At 46.3% G+C, this 15,472-nt stretch overlaps 1 long non-coding RNA gene across 1 annotated transcript in view; it reads left to right on the forward strand.

Moving 5' to 3' along the window:
• The first annotated feature begins 10,626 nt into the window (after positions 1–10,626).
• Positions 10,627–15,472, forward strand: part of LOC142818794 (uncharacterized) — a 108,450-nt gene continuing 103,604 nt past the window's right edge. Inside the window, exon 1 of the long non-coding RNA XR_012896446.1 lies at positions 10,627–10,726. This is a non-coding gene — a long non-coding RNA (uncharacterized LOC142818794). The remainder of the gene's footprint in view (positions 10,727–15,472) is intronic.

The raw sequence follows: 15,472 nt of genomic DNA on the forward strand, positions 1-15,472 counted from the left end.
CTCCACCACTCCCCAGGAGCAGGCTGGCAGCTCCCAGGAGCCTGCTAGGGGCTGCAAAAGGCAAGCGCCTTCCTGGTTTAGTGCGGAGATCATGGACCTCATTAAGATTTAGGGGGAGGCCTCCAATGTCCACGATTTCCACACTAGATGCAGGAATGCGGCCATCTGCAGGTGGATGGATGACAGCCTGGCCACCAAAGGCCACATGTGCACCCGGGAGCAGGTGCGGATGAAAATAAAAGAGCTGCAGCAGGCCTATGCCAGGGTCTCAGGGGGAATATCCCAACCGGGGTCTGATCCAGACCTCTGCCCCTATTATGATGCCCTGGACCGCATCCTTGGGGGTCAGATGGTCCGTGCCCCCAAGGTGGACATCAACCCTGCCAATGACACCAAGGAGGAGGAGGAAGAGGAAGATGGCCAGGAGCTGCAGGAGCCTGGAGGGGGCATGCCCCACACCCAGGACCCCCGAGCCATACCAGCAAGCCTGTCGCCAGTGTCATCCAAAGCCAGGGAACCTCGACATGTGAGTGCCATCACAGTCCCCTTATGCAGGGCAGGGGGCGGGGAGAAGGAACCCAGGGACTGCACATGTGGGCCTAGATGACAGGATCACACAGCAATGTGTGCATGTGCTGTGCCACCCTGGGTATGTGGCCCTGGCTGGCTGCCACACAGGGGCCCTGGCCTGTTACCCACACTCATGTATGTATGAAGGCACATGACATGCTCCTGAACCCAGGGAGGGACACTGCACAATGCCCTCCCTCAAGATGCCCCCTCTACACAGAGTCAGGGCACATCTCCTCTTCCCCGCCCACACCCACACTATATACAGCACAGGGGCCAGCTCACACTCCCGGGGATAGCAGGATATGATGGTGCAGAGATCTGCCATCCTCGCCTTGCAAAGGGGGGCTGGGCTTCACCCACTGTGTCCCCAGGGATAACTGACCACTTCTCGTGTTTCTCCACAGCCACAGCAGCTGTGAGAGCAGGGTGCACCACCCAGCCCAGGACAGCCTCCCACACCTGGGCCAGCAGGCTCACCCAGAACCAGGAGGAGTACCAGCGGCAGCAGCTGGGGTTACTGCAAGGGCAGTTCTGCAGCCAGGAGCAGGTGCAGGAAGACCTGCAGATGCAGTGGGAGAGCTTGTGGGAGCTGCTTGACCAGGGCCATGCCATCCGTGACCACCTGCAGACCCTGGTGCAGAGATTGCTGACTGCTGCCTCTCCAGCCCCTGCGGCCGCCCCAGCTATTGCACCTCCTCTCTGGTTTCCTGCTCCCCCTCCTGCTTCTTTCTCCCCCCCCACCACCTGCCCCACCCTCCATACCCACTCCCCCCCAGGGATGCTGAGGCCCCCGCATCTGCAGTGCTGGGAGACAGGTGGACCAGCAAGACTCCCAAACCTGAGCTTCTCCTCCCACTTCCCCCCCTTGCCTCCCCATTCCAGCTCCCTCCTTCCAGTTTTCCCCCCCCCTCCCACCCTCATTCCCCCCTCACCCCAGTTATGGTCAATAAAGAGAGTTTGTTTTTGGCAACACATGTGTTTTTACTTTACATCAGGAAGGGAGGTTAGGGAGGGGAAAGTGGAAGGACATGAGGGTAGAATAAGGCACGAGGCCCCAGTGGGGCACACCAGGGAGACTTCATTCCTCCGGGTGGAGGCTCTCCCACAGGGTCTCCTGGATACAGACAGCCCTCTGATGGGCCTCCCAGCTGGCAGCCATACAGGGCTGCGCGTAGAGGCCAGCCAAGTGGTTGGCCTCTGCCATCCAGGCTGGCAGGAAAGCCTCCCCCTTCCTCTCACACAAATTATGCAGCACACAACACGCTGCTACCACGTGCAGACTATTCCGCTCAGATAGGTCCAGGCGGGTGAGGAGGCATCTAAAACGGACCTTCAACTACCGAACACCACCTCCACAATGTTGCGGGCCCTGCTGAGCTTGGCATTAAAGGCCTGTCAATAGGGGTTGAGGTGTCCTGTGTAGGGCTTCATGAGCCAGGATTGTAGGGGATAGGCTGCATCCCCCCGGTACAATGGCTGGATATTGCCATATTGCATGAGCACTGCTTCGATGGTGAATCTCCCTCTCCCAACACCAAACTAGTTTGCCACAGATCAGTAGCTATCTGGCATGGAGAGCTTCCAGAGGGTGATGGCCACATGCTTGTGGAGGAAAATGGCGGGCCTCATGTGCGTGTCCCATCTCCTCAGAGCAGGGGCGAGCCACTCGCAGAGCTTGAGGAAGGTCTCCTTCTTCATCCTGAAGTTCTGGCTTCATTGCTGGTCTCCCCAGCGCTCCAGGACTATGTGGTCCTATCAGTCGCTACTGGTGTCCAGACGCCAGATGCGGTGGGGCATGCTAGCATCCGGGTGCTGCATCTGCTCCTCCCCAGCCCCTAGGGAGGTCCGGAAGAGGGCTTGGGGATTGGGCTGCAGTAGATGCTGCCAGGCAGTCTCCAGCAATTGCAGCCAGGCTTGCAGCAAGACATCCAAAATGAGCACCAGCTTGCCCAGAGGCAGCTCTGGCTCCATGGTGCCAAGTGCTGTGGTATCCTGAGTCAGGGCAACCAAAGCAATCAGAGACAAAAATGCTTTGCTGTCCCTCAGGGTACGTCTACACTACAGCGCTAATTCGAACTAACTTAGTTCGAATTAGTTAATTCGAACTAAGCTAATTCGAACTAACGCGTCTAGAACTAAAAACTAGTTCGAATTAGCGTTTTGCTAATTCGAACTAGCAAGTCCACATTGAGTGGACCCTGAACAGGGCTTAAGGATGGCCGGAAGCAGTGCCGGCAGGGCATCAGAGGAGGACTTAGAGCGTGGAGATGCTGTCTCAGGCTAGCCGAGGGCTGCGCTTAAAGGGTCCCGACCCCCACCCCAGACACACAGTTCTAAGGGGTGCCCCGCTTGCAAAGCAGTCCTGGCTTGGAGTGCCCGGAGTACCCACACTGGGCACATCACACCACTCGGCCATCAGCCCAGCTGCACTTGCCGCAGGCTGCCATCTGGGGAGAGGGGGCAATCGGGGGGCTGCAGGAGAGCTTCCACCCCCAGAAGCCCGCAGAGCCAGCCCAGTCCTCCCCATCGGGGGCTCGTACCCCATTCCTCCCTCACCTCCTTCCACTTACCCTTCCCTAGCCCCCCTTCTTCTTGATGTACAAAATAAAGATAACGTTTCTTCCAACATTGACTCTATCTTTATTGAACAAAACTGGGGGAGACTGGGAAAAGGAGGTGGGAGAGGGGAAGAGAAAGGCTGGGAGAGGGGAGGGCAACTAACATGATCAGGGGTTGGGAACAGGTCCCAGATGAAGAAAGGCTACAGAGACTGGGACTGTTCAGCTTAGAAAAGAGGAGATGGAGGGGGGACAGGATAGAGGTCTCTAAAAGCAGGGGTTGGGTGGAGAGGGTGCATTCAGAAAAGTTCTTCCTGAGTTCCCATAAAGAAGGACTAGAGGACACCAAAGGAAAGGAATGGGTAGCAGGCTTGAAACTAGTAAGAGAAAGTTGTTGTTCTTGACAAAGCAAATAGTTAACCTGTGGAACTCCTTGCTGCAGGAGGCTGTGAAGGCTACAACTAGAACAGAGTTTAAAGGGAAGTGAGATCAAGTCATGGAGGTTGGGTCCATGGAGTAGTCTTAGCTAGGGGGTAGGAGTGGTGTCCCTGCCCAAAGTTTGTGGAAGGCTGGAGAGGGATGGCACGAGACAAATGGCTTGGTCACTGTCTTCGGTCCATCCCCTCCAGGGTCCCTAGGGTTGGCCGCTCTCGGCAGACAGGCTACTGGGCTAGATGGACCTTTGGTCTGACCCAGTACGGCCATTGTAAGCTCAGGGCTCAGGGTCGGGGGTCTCAGTGGACCCCCTTGATTTTCATGCACACCTGTTCCTGGGTGGCCAGGCTGGCAGCTGTCCTGCCCTAGACGGCCACTTTCCTGTGCCTAGTGCGGAGATCGTGGACGAGGTCCATGATGTCCGCACTAGCCCAGGAAGGTGCCCGTCTCTTGCGGTCCAGGGCAAGCTCCCGGGAGCCGCCAGCCTGGTCCCGGGAAGAGAGGGTGGGCTGGGGGACATCGGGTGGGTGGCTCTGTGCCGTGCCAGGTGCAGGGTCTGCCGGCTGGGTGCTGGCAGGCTTGCACCTGGCACGGGCACCGTAGCCAGCCCGTGCCCCTTTAAGGGGTCCGGGGCCGGGAGGGGGGCATAGAGTTTCCCTGGTGTTGGCCAGAGTGGCCACCAGGGAAACCTGGGGAGGGCTAGCCTCCCACTAGTTCGAATTAAGGGGCTACACACCCCTTAATTCGAACTAGTAAGTTCGAACTAGGCTTAATCCTCGTAAAATGAGGTTTTCCTAGTTCGAACTAAGCGCTCCGCTAGTTCGATTCAAATTCGAACTAGCGGAGCACTAGTGTAGCGGCTATGAATGTTAGTTCCAACTAACGTCCGTTAGTTCGAACTAACATTGTAGTGTAGACATACCCTCAGAGAGGTAGGCAAGCAAGCAGGGAAAGCTGAGAACCAGATGTCCAGGAGGGTCCCTTTAAGCACAAGCCTCAGATAGCCTCAGGCAGCAACCACCAAAGTAACTACTGACCTGATGCCCTGCTGGAACCGTTTTCAGCTGCCCTTAAATGCGATTCAGCGTCCAATCAGTGTGGACGCACTATTTCAAAATAGCAAAATGCTATTTCGAAATGCATTTTGTGTGTAGACACATTATTTCAAAATAATTTATTCCAAAATAACTATTTCAAACTAAGCTATTTCGAAATAACGCTGTAGTGTAGACATACCCTTAGAAACTAACAGAAATAGATGTATAAACAATATCATGAGCTTTTGTGGGCAAAACACACTTCTTCCCATGAGCAGAGCACACTGTGTTTCCTGTAAGCTGAACACTTGCATGGCCACCCAGAAGAGATTCAAATGCTACCCAGCTGTTTAGCAGAGCACACACAGAGCCTACAGCTGGCAGCGTGTATTTCTACTGGTGGGACACATCTGCATATGCCTTGCTGCACATGACAAAATTTATTCCACACATGGATGGAAAAAAAATTAGAGGGAACATTGGGCTCACAACAAAACCCTAAGGAACACAGCCTTGACTGTCAGCTGATAAAAGATTGTCATACATTCCAATGGCTTAGCTAGGGGAGAGGTTGGGTTTAGTCACACCAGATATAACTTGTTCCCTACAGGTCATGAGGGTCTTGATGGGGGAACTGAGAGAATGCACATAATGATTTTCTGGTTTAGGTTATCTACTTGTTTTAGGCTTTGTTATAGCACCATCCCTGACGTATGTAAATAGTTAGATTGCTCAGTGTCACAGGTAGTTTGATTTCTAATGACTGTTGTAGGACATTTGTTTGTAATGTGGTTGTAGGTAGGATGGGCCTAGGATAAGAGAAAGATAAGTTGTCTGCAGTAACATCTTTTTACTGGACACACTTTTGAGCTACACACAGAACTCTTGTGCAGGTCAGAGAAGGGAATCCAAATGCGGACAAATTGTTCAGCATAAAGTTGTTGTAGGAAGCCACTAGAAATCGCATGAACTGTCAGGCTTAGATTGTTATGCCAAAGGGATTTAAAGTGGACCATTAAGGATTATGAAAATAGTTGTAATTGGCCCAATGTGCCTTGGTTTTTAGTGTCTGGTAACATTATGAATTTGAGGTCTCATGCTCACCTCAAGATGTCATGCAGACTTTCTCTGAGGATGGGTATTAAACGTTCAAATATGGTGTGATCGCTTTGTGAAAAGTCTTCACCCATGCGTGACATGGTATGCTTGGCTTTTTATCATTTTTCTGTGTGAGTTGGTTCTGGAGCAGAGTGACTGTCTGGTTTCACCTACAGAGTTTATTATTGGGACATTTGATGCTCAGGATAAGTGCGCCAAATTTTGTGATAGGCTTTGTTGGGCCCATGAATCTTTGAAGGTAAGGTGTATGTGTGTGGATATTGATCGTGGTTCTAGTAGAGATGTGTCTAAAAGTTTTACATCAGTTGTTCAGGTGTTATTTTGAGTTGGTGAGTCTGAGGGAAATTTGCTTCTAATGACGAGGTTGTTGTGGTCAGGATTTGTTTGAAGACTAAAAGAAAGAATGAGGTTGGGAAAGATTTCTTTCATATTTCTTCAAATATGGGATGTAATTTTGTTATGATACCCCAGATGGGTTCTAGTTTGGGGTGGTAAGTCACAACCAGGAGTGTGTGTTCAGTGGATTTTTTTTTTAATCAGGCTCTCCAGGCATTTGGACAGCCTTTTCCATGGTTTGATTAGCCTCTTTGGTGGAGTGTCCTTGTGTAGTGAAAATGGTTTTCAGTGAGTTTAACTTGAACCATCTCCCAGTAGAAGTTAGTCCAATACAAATATTACCAGCACCCCTATTGTCTCACTATTGCAAAGAGTGATTCTGAGGTACAGATGATTTGAGGGAATATTCTTTTTTGGCTCACTTGGTTTTTAGAACAGAAAGGTCTTTGGGTCACGCATCAGCTGGAGAATGGTAGCCACACAACTGTTCTCTGAGGCATGGGTATAAGTATAGAGCATTACTGAACATTTTATTCTCTCCAGTCATGATAATAAAATGAATGTGATCTTGCCAATCTTTTTTTTTAATACTAATTTTGTGCTTTTATTTTCCGGCTATTGTGGATCCTTGTATCAGAGAATCTCTTGATAAAATAAACATTTCCTGAAGACACACTTCCTTCCTATGTACTGCAGTGGAGGAAAACACCATGTCCTCAGTGGACATGCTAAGGGGTATAGATTATTTTAGAGAACACAGTATCACTTGAAAACAAGCCTTCACCTTAGTAGGTGAACTACTTGCCAATTACATATGTAGGAAGTACAGCATTCACAGCTGCAGTGTGTATCTAATAATGAGTATGGCCTACCAAAAATCCTGCCTCCAAACCCTGTGTACTTGCCAGAGATTTTACTTGGATCTGGCTTGATTGAATTGGATTTAGTGGCTGTTCCCAGACTGAGTAAAGGGCCAAAGAAAATTTTCAACTCTGACCATGGCCTGTCTTTGTGTAAGCCTAGTATAAGCACAGCCAAGAGTATAATAATAGCACGATCCTCACTTTCATGTTGTGAGGGATGAAGCTGAAGTGTCCTCTGGCTCCACAAAATATGTATTAGGCATTGGAAGATGAAAATACAAGTTGACATTCTAAATCAGGCCACTGATGCATCATCTCCTTCTTCTGTCCTACATCAATAGCAATTGCCAAATGTTTCAGAGAAGGGTGAAACATGTTCCTTAATCTATTTGTCCAACTGTACAATATGTGGGTGAGTAGGAGGGCAGACGGGATTGCTTCTGGAGTCGCTAGGGCAATCATCTTACTTACAGCTATCAAGGGATAATTAGAGTAAAGGTTTTCAGAATTAATTGACAGGCACTCCAAAGCCCAACTGCTTATCCAAAGTTTGTCCTCCTTTACCACCTGAGTCCTCAAAGCTGGGCTGAAAGACGTCCAAGATTTCCAGACATTTCTCATTGGGCTAACAATAGCATGAGATCAACCTTTATCAGAAGGAAAAATGGGAAGAGGAGGTGTTTTTCATGTCACTGAGATGAGGTCATTAGGAGAATGAAGGGCGCTGAACAATAAGTTGAGTGTGGGAGTCATATTTAAACTTCCTTGTGCATACACGAAGCTGGCTAAACTTTGGTTCATGGCAAATTTTGACATTTCAAAATTTAGTTTGAAATAAAAGTAATGTTTTTTAAATCCCCATAAACTAGAAATTCTGAAATGATAGACGGATTGACGGATGGACAGACAGAGACAGATAGATATTCAAACAGATAGATGATAAACACTGACACGTTGTACTTCCAGAAAGAACCAGGGCCTGCCCCCTGCAGCTTCTGACAAAAATTCATATTCTTGGCAGTTTCAGCAGTGCTAGTAATGAGGCTACCCTGGAACCAGGGATTTTTCTGGCTCAGTATTCTGTGCCCCAGGATAGTTTGCATTGGGTGGCTGCTGCGAGCTGCAACTCCCTAGATGCCTCAGTTCCTGAGCAGCCCACCTGGCAGAGAGACCTCCAAACCCTGCCTGTGATTTGAAACAAGGTTGCTGAATCTGAGATGGTTTCCTACTATATTTCAAGTTTGACAAATTGGCATTTTCTGATTAAACCTTGCTGTGGCAGGTAATTCCTGGCCTGCTTTACTTAGAAGCTCATTTGAAACCCTTGTGTTGCTACTGAAAGGAGATAATCCAGTCCAGTGGATAATGTACTGCACTAGGTGATGTGGGTTCTGTTCCCAACTTTTACACTGACCTGCTCTGTGTCCTGGGAAAGTCACTTTCCTGCTCTGTGCCTCAGTTTCCTGATCAATAAAATGAGAATAAAGCTACTTGCCTAAATTTGTAAAGCACTTTAAGCTATGGATACAAAGTTCTAGACACCAGAAAAATGCTATTAGAGTGAGACGATCTAACAGGGAAGATCGACAAAGCGCTGACTAGATAGGATCAAATGCATCATTACATACACCAGAAACTGCAAAGAAATGCAAAGGAACAGAAACTAAATTCCTAGGAAGCTCTATAAGAAACAAAAATACACTAAACACATCAATTATTTAATGAAACTTTCATGTCCATTAATGGGTACTTAAGCTGTGCCTTGGCAGGATCCCGGACTGTATCACAGTTGTATCAGTGTAACTGGACATTATACTTCAGTGTGTTCAAAAGCTGTTTGCAGTATTTCTGGTCATACACTGTATTTTCCCTACCTGCGGCTGAACTTCCATGCCATTACTGATACCAGTGACCAAATAAAGCACAAAGGAACTCTTATCATACAAATTAAAGCTTCCAGATGCATGAATTCTAGTGGCTGTGATGGGCTTTTCTCACTGTACATCACGGGGGTACCTCTAAATAGCGGTGTTATTTCAGAATAACTGACATTATTCGGAAATAACACAGTGTGAGTCTACACTACAAGCTTTTATTTCGAAATAATGCCAAGTTGGAGAACTTCCTACTCTGTCTCATGGTAATTCTTATTTCACGAGGAGTAAGGAAAGTCAAAGGTAGAATGTTCTTCCTTCAACTTCTGCTGCGTAGACAGTGCCAAAGCCCAGTTAAGCTATTTCAACTTAAGCTATACAATTGACGTAGCTGAAATTGCATAGCTTAATTCAACTTTAGCCCTGTTATGTAGGCATATCCTGAACCTGCTTTTTACGTCACCTACGGAAATTAAAACACAAGGGCAGAGTCTGATCTGTGCTACAGCAGTCGTGCAACTAGCAGAATCTGGCTGTCAAGCCAACATAGAATCTGTACTTTGCTCTTGGGCACCCCCTGTGTGTTTAAAACAACATTTTACCTGGGACTCTTGCCGAACAATTCTAAAAATGAAATGAAAAGGGGATATTACACAACTGTGCTATGCAAAAAGAAAGAGAAGGATCCATTCTTTTTGGATCCTTTTGATTCCAGTTCAGGTGAAGATGGGCTGAGATTTGGTTTTAACTCAACCCCAAGTGATGTGATGGCTTGGACTGAGTTTAGCACTGAGTTTTGGGGTACATTTGAATTTGAAAAGCAAAGCGGAGTATGGAAGCAGGGGCTTGAACTCAGCTGGACCAACATCACTGAAGAAAATGTCCAAATGAGCATGGGAAAATATAACTCAGGATAACACAGGTTACTCTTTTTCCTGTGTGAATGGGTCAAACACATGAAGATTTGAAAGACTGCTTCTGCTCTCTAGCTTGTAGACTGAGCCTTTTTAGATCCAGAGGTTCTGGATTCAGTCCTCACAGGCAGGCCCATTGAGGAGAGGGGCAAAAGGAGTAAATGTCCTGGGGCCCAGTGATTCAAAGAGGTCTGGGACTCTCCGCTGCTCCTGCTACCATGGCAACGGCCGAAGCCTCAGGCCCTTAAAATCACTGACAGAACCCCGTGCCATGTGCAGCAGAGCCCAAATGACATGCTTCTGATGACGAGGCCCCTCCCCTTCCACCTGAGGCCCCGCCCCTTCCAGGAGCACAAAGCCATCTCCTCCCCCACCTTGCCCAGAGCCCAGCAAGTCTGTTGGCTCCCCTGCCCACAGGCAGCCAGCTCAGACATATCATCAGACAAAGCAAAACTACTGAGTTTCATCCAGATCTTCCTTCTTTAGGGAAGGTCTGGATATAGAGGAGTGACTCTATTCTTCTATCAGAGTTCTCATACTTTCCTATAAGTCCTAGGAATGGTTTCCCAAAATCTCAACATTCGTTCTGGCAGCTGTCCAGGTTTTTCTTCTTTATGCTCATTGGGGTCCGAGGTTGCTGCTGTCCACCCAGCTGTGGCTAGTACCACCACTTGCTCATGATGGCAAATGCTAGCAGGACCACTGAACTCATGCTGCCACCGTTACAGAAACCCGTCTTTCTATCATGGACTATTACACACTAGCAGACACAGACAAAAGCAGCTTACAACAAAGGTGGGGGCCCCACCTAGGTTAAGTAAGGCCATTTTTAGTGATGAGTCAGCTTGATAGGCTGAGCAACTCTGTGGATAAGAGATTTCTCCCTCTGTGGGCGGGAAGGAAAGCTGAATTATACACAGTACTGCAGCACCTCCATGCAGCTGGGCTGACAGATGCACATCGGCCCTGCATGTGTTAGAAGACAGCTCACTTGAGAATGAGGGGAAGAGAGTTAATGTGAGTAATTTTCAGTGAAATAAGAGTTTTCTTCCAGAATAGAAGGAGTGTTGAACTGAAGCAAAAAGAAGTATATATGTGTGTGTGTGTGTGGGGGGGGGGGGGATGGGACTGGAAGGCAGTGGTCTATACCTCTGGCTATAAAAATTAAGCTTTTTTCAGATCTTTTTGCATTTTCTTTTGGGATCATGAAAGAGGCTGGACCAACACAGGTGATTCTTTTCTGTGAAAAATTTCAGACCAGCCAAAAATGGTCATCTCCTTTAAACAATTTCCACAATGTTCCAATTTTTTGATGAACTAGTTCAGAGTGGGAAAACGATCGTTTTGATTCCAATCAGATAGGAATTTTTTTTATAAAAGTTGTTATAATATGAAATATAATGTGAAATATGAAGAGGAAGAAAAAATGAACAGAAAGGGGGAAATTATTACACATGCTAAAATTCCATTCCAATGTCTGTTTATTTCAGATAAAAAATACTATTTTTTGTTTTGTCAGAAAAAATAGAAAATGTAAAAAAAAAAAAAGATTTTTCATGAATATTCCTGGAGTATGCAAGAAGTACTTTTTTCATTAAGGAAGGGGGAAACATTGTGAGGAAAACATTTTAACTAATCTTAATAAAATTGTCTCTTTTCCTTTGAAGAATTTCTGTCAAAGAGGGAGTCACATCAGGGGAAAAAGGCATTTTACATAAAAGAGGGGGGAAAAGAGAGAGACAGAAAAAAAGAGATGAGAGAACATGAAAGATGGGGAAAGCCATGAGGGAGACAAACCTGAGACAGCAGAATATGTCACAGTTCAATGTACTGTTGAAAATCCCCAGCAGTAGTCACGAAAATCCATCAGGGTCCTGACTGGTCACTTGATGTTTGTACACCACCACATATACCATCACTTAGAGAGGGTGCCAGCTGGCTAGACAACTAACATTGAAGAACTGAGTAGCCCAATACTGCAAATATATACAAAGCAAACACAGAGCCACACACTTAATTTGTCGGAGGCCTGCATGACGGCTTGTGCATATATGGGTTTAAATCAGGGGGAGAAAAAGGGTGAGAACTGACTGCCTGGCTTTTGTCATTAGCTTTTATACTCTAATGCAGGCGTGAGGGCTTTTTCAGTTCTGTTTCAGCCTCCTTGTAGCCGGGTGGTGTCTCCCAATAAAAAGCAAACACTAGCCAAATCCTTCCAGAAAAATTGCCCATCTTGTTTTCAGAGTTTCTTTTCAGCAAAGAGAAATAAATGGTCTTAAAGGGGAAATCGGAAGAGAGGATAGGGTTATTTTTTTCTCCTGGAGGAGAGGATACAAAGTCATAATAGAAGACAGACATTTATATAGTGCTTTTCATCGAGAAGGATCCTAATTTCTTTGCAAAGTGACTTTGCTAATGATACCTCGAGCTACATGCTGATAGCAAACATGAACTAGGAACTGCTAGGAGTTATGTCATCTACTAATGAAGTGCAGCCACCTCTGGAAAGGAACATAGCCGCTGTTTTAATGATACTGCAAACCATTAAGACAGGACGTGTAGAATTCTGTATCAGTTTGAATCTACAGGTGAAATATGGAGAAGTGTTTAGAACTGGAATCTGACTGGGAAAACTGATTAGCACAAAGCCAACAATAACAAAAATGAAAGTAAGGGATATTTTACAACTGTATGAAAATGTTGACCTTTAAAGCAAAAATAGCAAATATTGTTTAAAGCAATGTTTATTCACATTTACACTATAAACACATAGATGACAAGTTTCAGCCATGTTAGTTCATTTCAACAAAAACGAGTCCCGTGGAACCTTAAAGACGTAACAATTTTAACAGACTCAAGCCCACAAAATCTTATGCTCAAATAAGTGTGTTAGTCTTTAAGGTGCCACAGGACATCACATATATGAAAAATGCATGCCAGACCTGGCTACGTTGTTTATACGGTATAGCCATAGAATGATTTATTTGAATGATATTGTGTAATTCATTGATTTATTCACACAGCTCTAATGAATGTATATGCACCGAGAGACAGATTGATGAGAAGAGCTTTACACCCATTTAGACACCTAAATAAGGGTCAGGTTTTCCAAAATGCTCAGTACTAGAGACTCTCATTAGATTAGGGCCAGATTTTCTACTGAGATCAATTCTCAAGGTCCTGAATCCTTTGGAAAATTCTGCCCCCCGTGATCATCTATTGGGTTGATCCTGCTCCCTTTAAAGTTGACAGCAAAACTCATGTTCACTTCAGTTTATGGGATTCCGCTACTTCTGCTGAAGTTATGGCAAAGCTCGAGTGAGAACAGGATCAGGCCCTCAGCTCAGTTTACATTCTTTATGTGTTGCACGTTTCTGACACCCCTAAGCATCAAACGTAATGTTACGCAATGCAGCCTCTAGTCTTCCACCCCGATCGGCTGGCATTAGTCGTGTCCTTGGGATTTGCTTTCTAGCATTTGTATTTCAAGCATCCCAGTCGCAGCATAAAGAGTCACCGCCAACATCCTGGGAATATCTGCTTTGGAATCTCAACAACTGTGTAAAGTTGCTACTGCCCCAGCTTGAGCTTTGTGTTTGCATAAGAAATCTGTCCAACAACAACAGCAAATGAAAGGGGGGGGAATGCTTCATATAACAGAATTAAGCAGCAGCGCCATTCAGCTAAGAGGGACTCTCCTCCGGCTCCCCATCCCTTTGACAGCAGTAACAGTTTCATTTGTTTTTCACTTCCAAACTTCATTATTGGCCACTCACGCTGCCTGCCTTCCTTTGTCTGATTTGGGTCCCAAGCTTTCATGCAACTGACACTTGGTGCAACTGTAAATCTTTTTACAGCCCTTTGCGAAATGCAAAAGCAGTGCCACGGCAAGCTGCCCACGTGGGTCGTAAATCCACTCCGTGCACTGAAGGAGGCAAAAGGGTTTAAAGGGAAAGGGGTGAGAGGGAAGCTTAGGGTTGCTGGAGAAATACTGTGTTTTAAAAAAGCATTTGCTAAATGGAACTAAAATAACAGGCGTTGAAGGGAAAATAATAACATAGGGAAAAAATCAAACACAGACTAATATTTCTGGGTGGTGAAAACCAGAAAAAGATTCTGTAGAGCTGTTCAGCTTTATTAATGTTCTGTGTCAATGCTGGATACCCTCAACGCCCATGCGAGTTGACTGGAAAGGAACGTGCTAAGAAGCACTGGGAATTGCTCAGTGTCTGGCAGGCTCAAGCCATAAGGCAGTATTGCCCAGTGGATAGCATACTGGCCTATACTCAGAAGACATGGTTTTGAAGACTCAGAGACATGAGCTCTGCCTCTGGTCTGCTGGGTGACCGTGGGCAAGGTAATACACATCTCTGTGCCTCAGTTTCTCCATCTGTAACACAGGGATTTTTTTGTAAAGTTCTTTGAGGTCTATAAATTAAAATCATTATTATTATTAAATACTGAGACTAAAGGATCAGATCCTATCTCCACAGAAGTAAATGGGAGCATTCCCATTCCTTTCAGTGGGAAGCAGAATTGGGACATAATGTATATCTCTTTGTCAAGTTAATCAGTTGCTCTTAGCATCAAGGTATTAAGACTCAGGAGGCCTGCTCTGGAGAACACTGAAATCAACAAGAAACTTTCCATTGCCTTCAATGAGCTGTGGATTTGGCCCAAAGTCACAGACCAGCCGAAGGGTAGTTCAAAAAGAATTTAAGTGGGTGTGAGTTGGAATGGAGGCGTTTGGAGACAGGAGAATGTAGACTATTAGCTATTTAAAGACCAGGTTTGCTACTGCGCGGTCCCTTTTAATAGGGTTATATAAATATGCTCTGTCTCCATGTATGTGGAAAAACAGGCAGTGAGGTGAGACTATATCCCTTTATTTCTTATGGGAAATATTGCACATAGCTAAACCACCTCTTTCCCTCTCTTCACCCACCACCCACGTTCCCTGGAAGCTCTTAAGCAGCTATGCATAGTGTTGGAGCCACGTCAGTAGCCCATGCTAAGGTTAAAAAGTTCACAGCATTTCCATTTGAACAAAGCCCCTGTTTTTGTTGCATTCCATCTTGGCCCTCAAGGTTTGGTCTGAAATTTGGCACTCAACCTGTCAGAACAGGAGGGGCAGTTTTCTCTGGTTTGTTTGCTTCACTTCCCTGCATATGAAAAATAAAAGGTTCTTGGTTGCCTTTGTGAAATGAACGGATGCGACTCAGCCCAGCTTCCTTGTGGGCAGGTGTGGCCCCTTTCAAGCCCTCTCCCCTCCAGCCTCTGCCAACCCCTGGCATTAATTGGCCTCTCTGTTGCCAACCTCAGCAGAAAGGTCGAGGTGAAAAGGTCTGCAGAGTGAACGCCCCTCCTGTCCTGCCGGTTCAGGTCATGAGATGTTGGCATTCGGAAATAAAAGAATCCCATGAAAATGTGCAGATATTTAACTATGAAGAGTGGTGTCTGCACCTGGACTGTAAGTAGCTTTCACAGAAAATCCATCTGGGATTTTATAGCTTGTTCTCTCTCTGCCCTCACTGCACAAGAGCATAAAGAAGCTGGATTGTTATATACCAGAGTAGTTCCAAAAATCAGTTTGCATGCCAGCAGGTCAATCATCTACCCAGATTTACACTACATTATCTCAATCAGCAGTAAAAAGTTTAAATATGGAATTTTTAAAACTGCACTAGATCCTCGGCTAGTTTTCTATGGCATAGAGCCACTGAATTCAGTGGGAGTTTTATGCCACCTGAAGGTTTAGCCTAC

The sequence above is a fragment of the Pelodiscus sinensis genome, chromosome 18 (genome assembly GCF_049634645.1).
Source record: "Pelodiscus sinensis isolate JC-2024 chromosome 18, ASM4963464v1, whole genome shotgun sequence".
NCBI classification, from domain to species: domain Eukaryota; kingdom Metazoa; phylum Chordata; order Testudines; family Trionychidae; genus Pelodiscus; species Pelodiscus sinensis.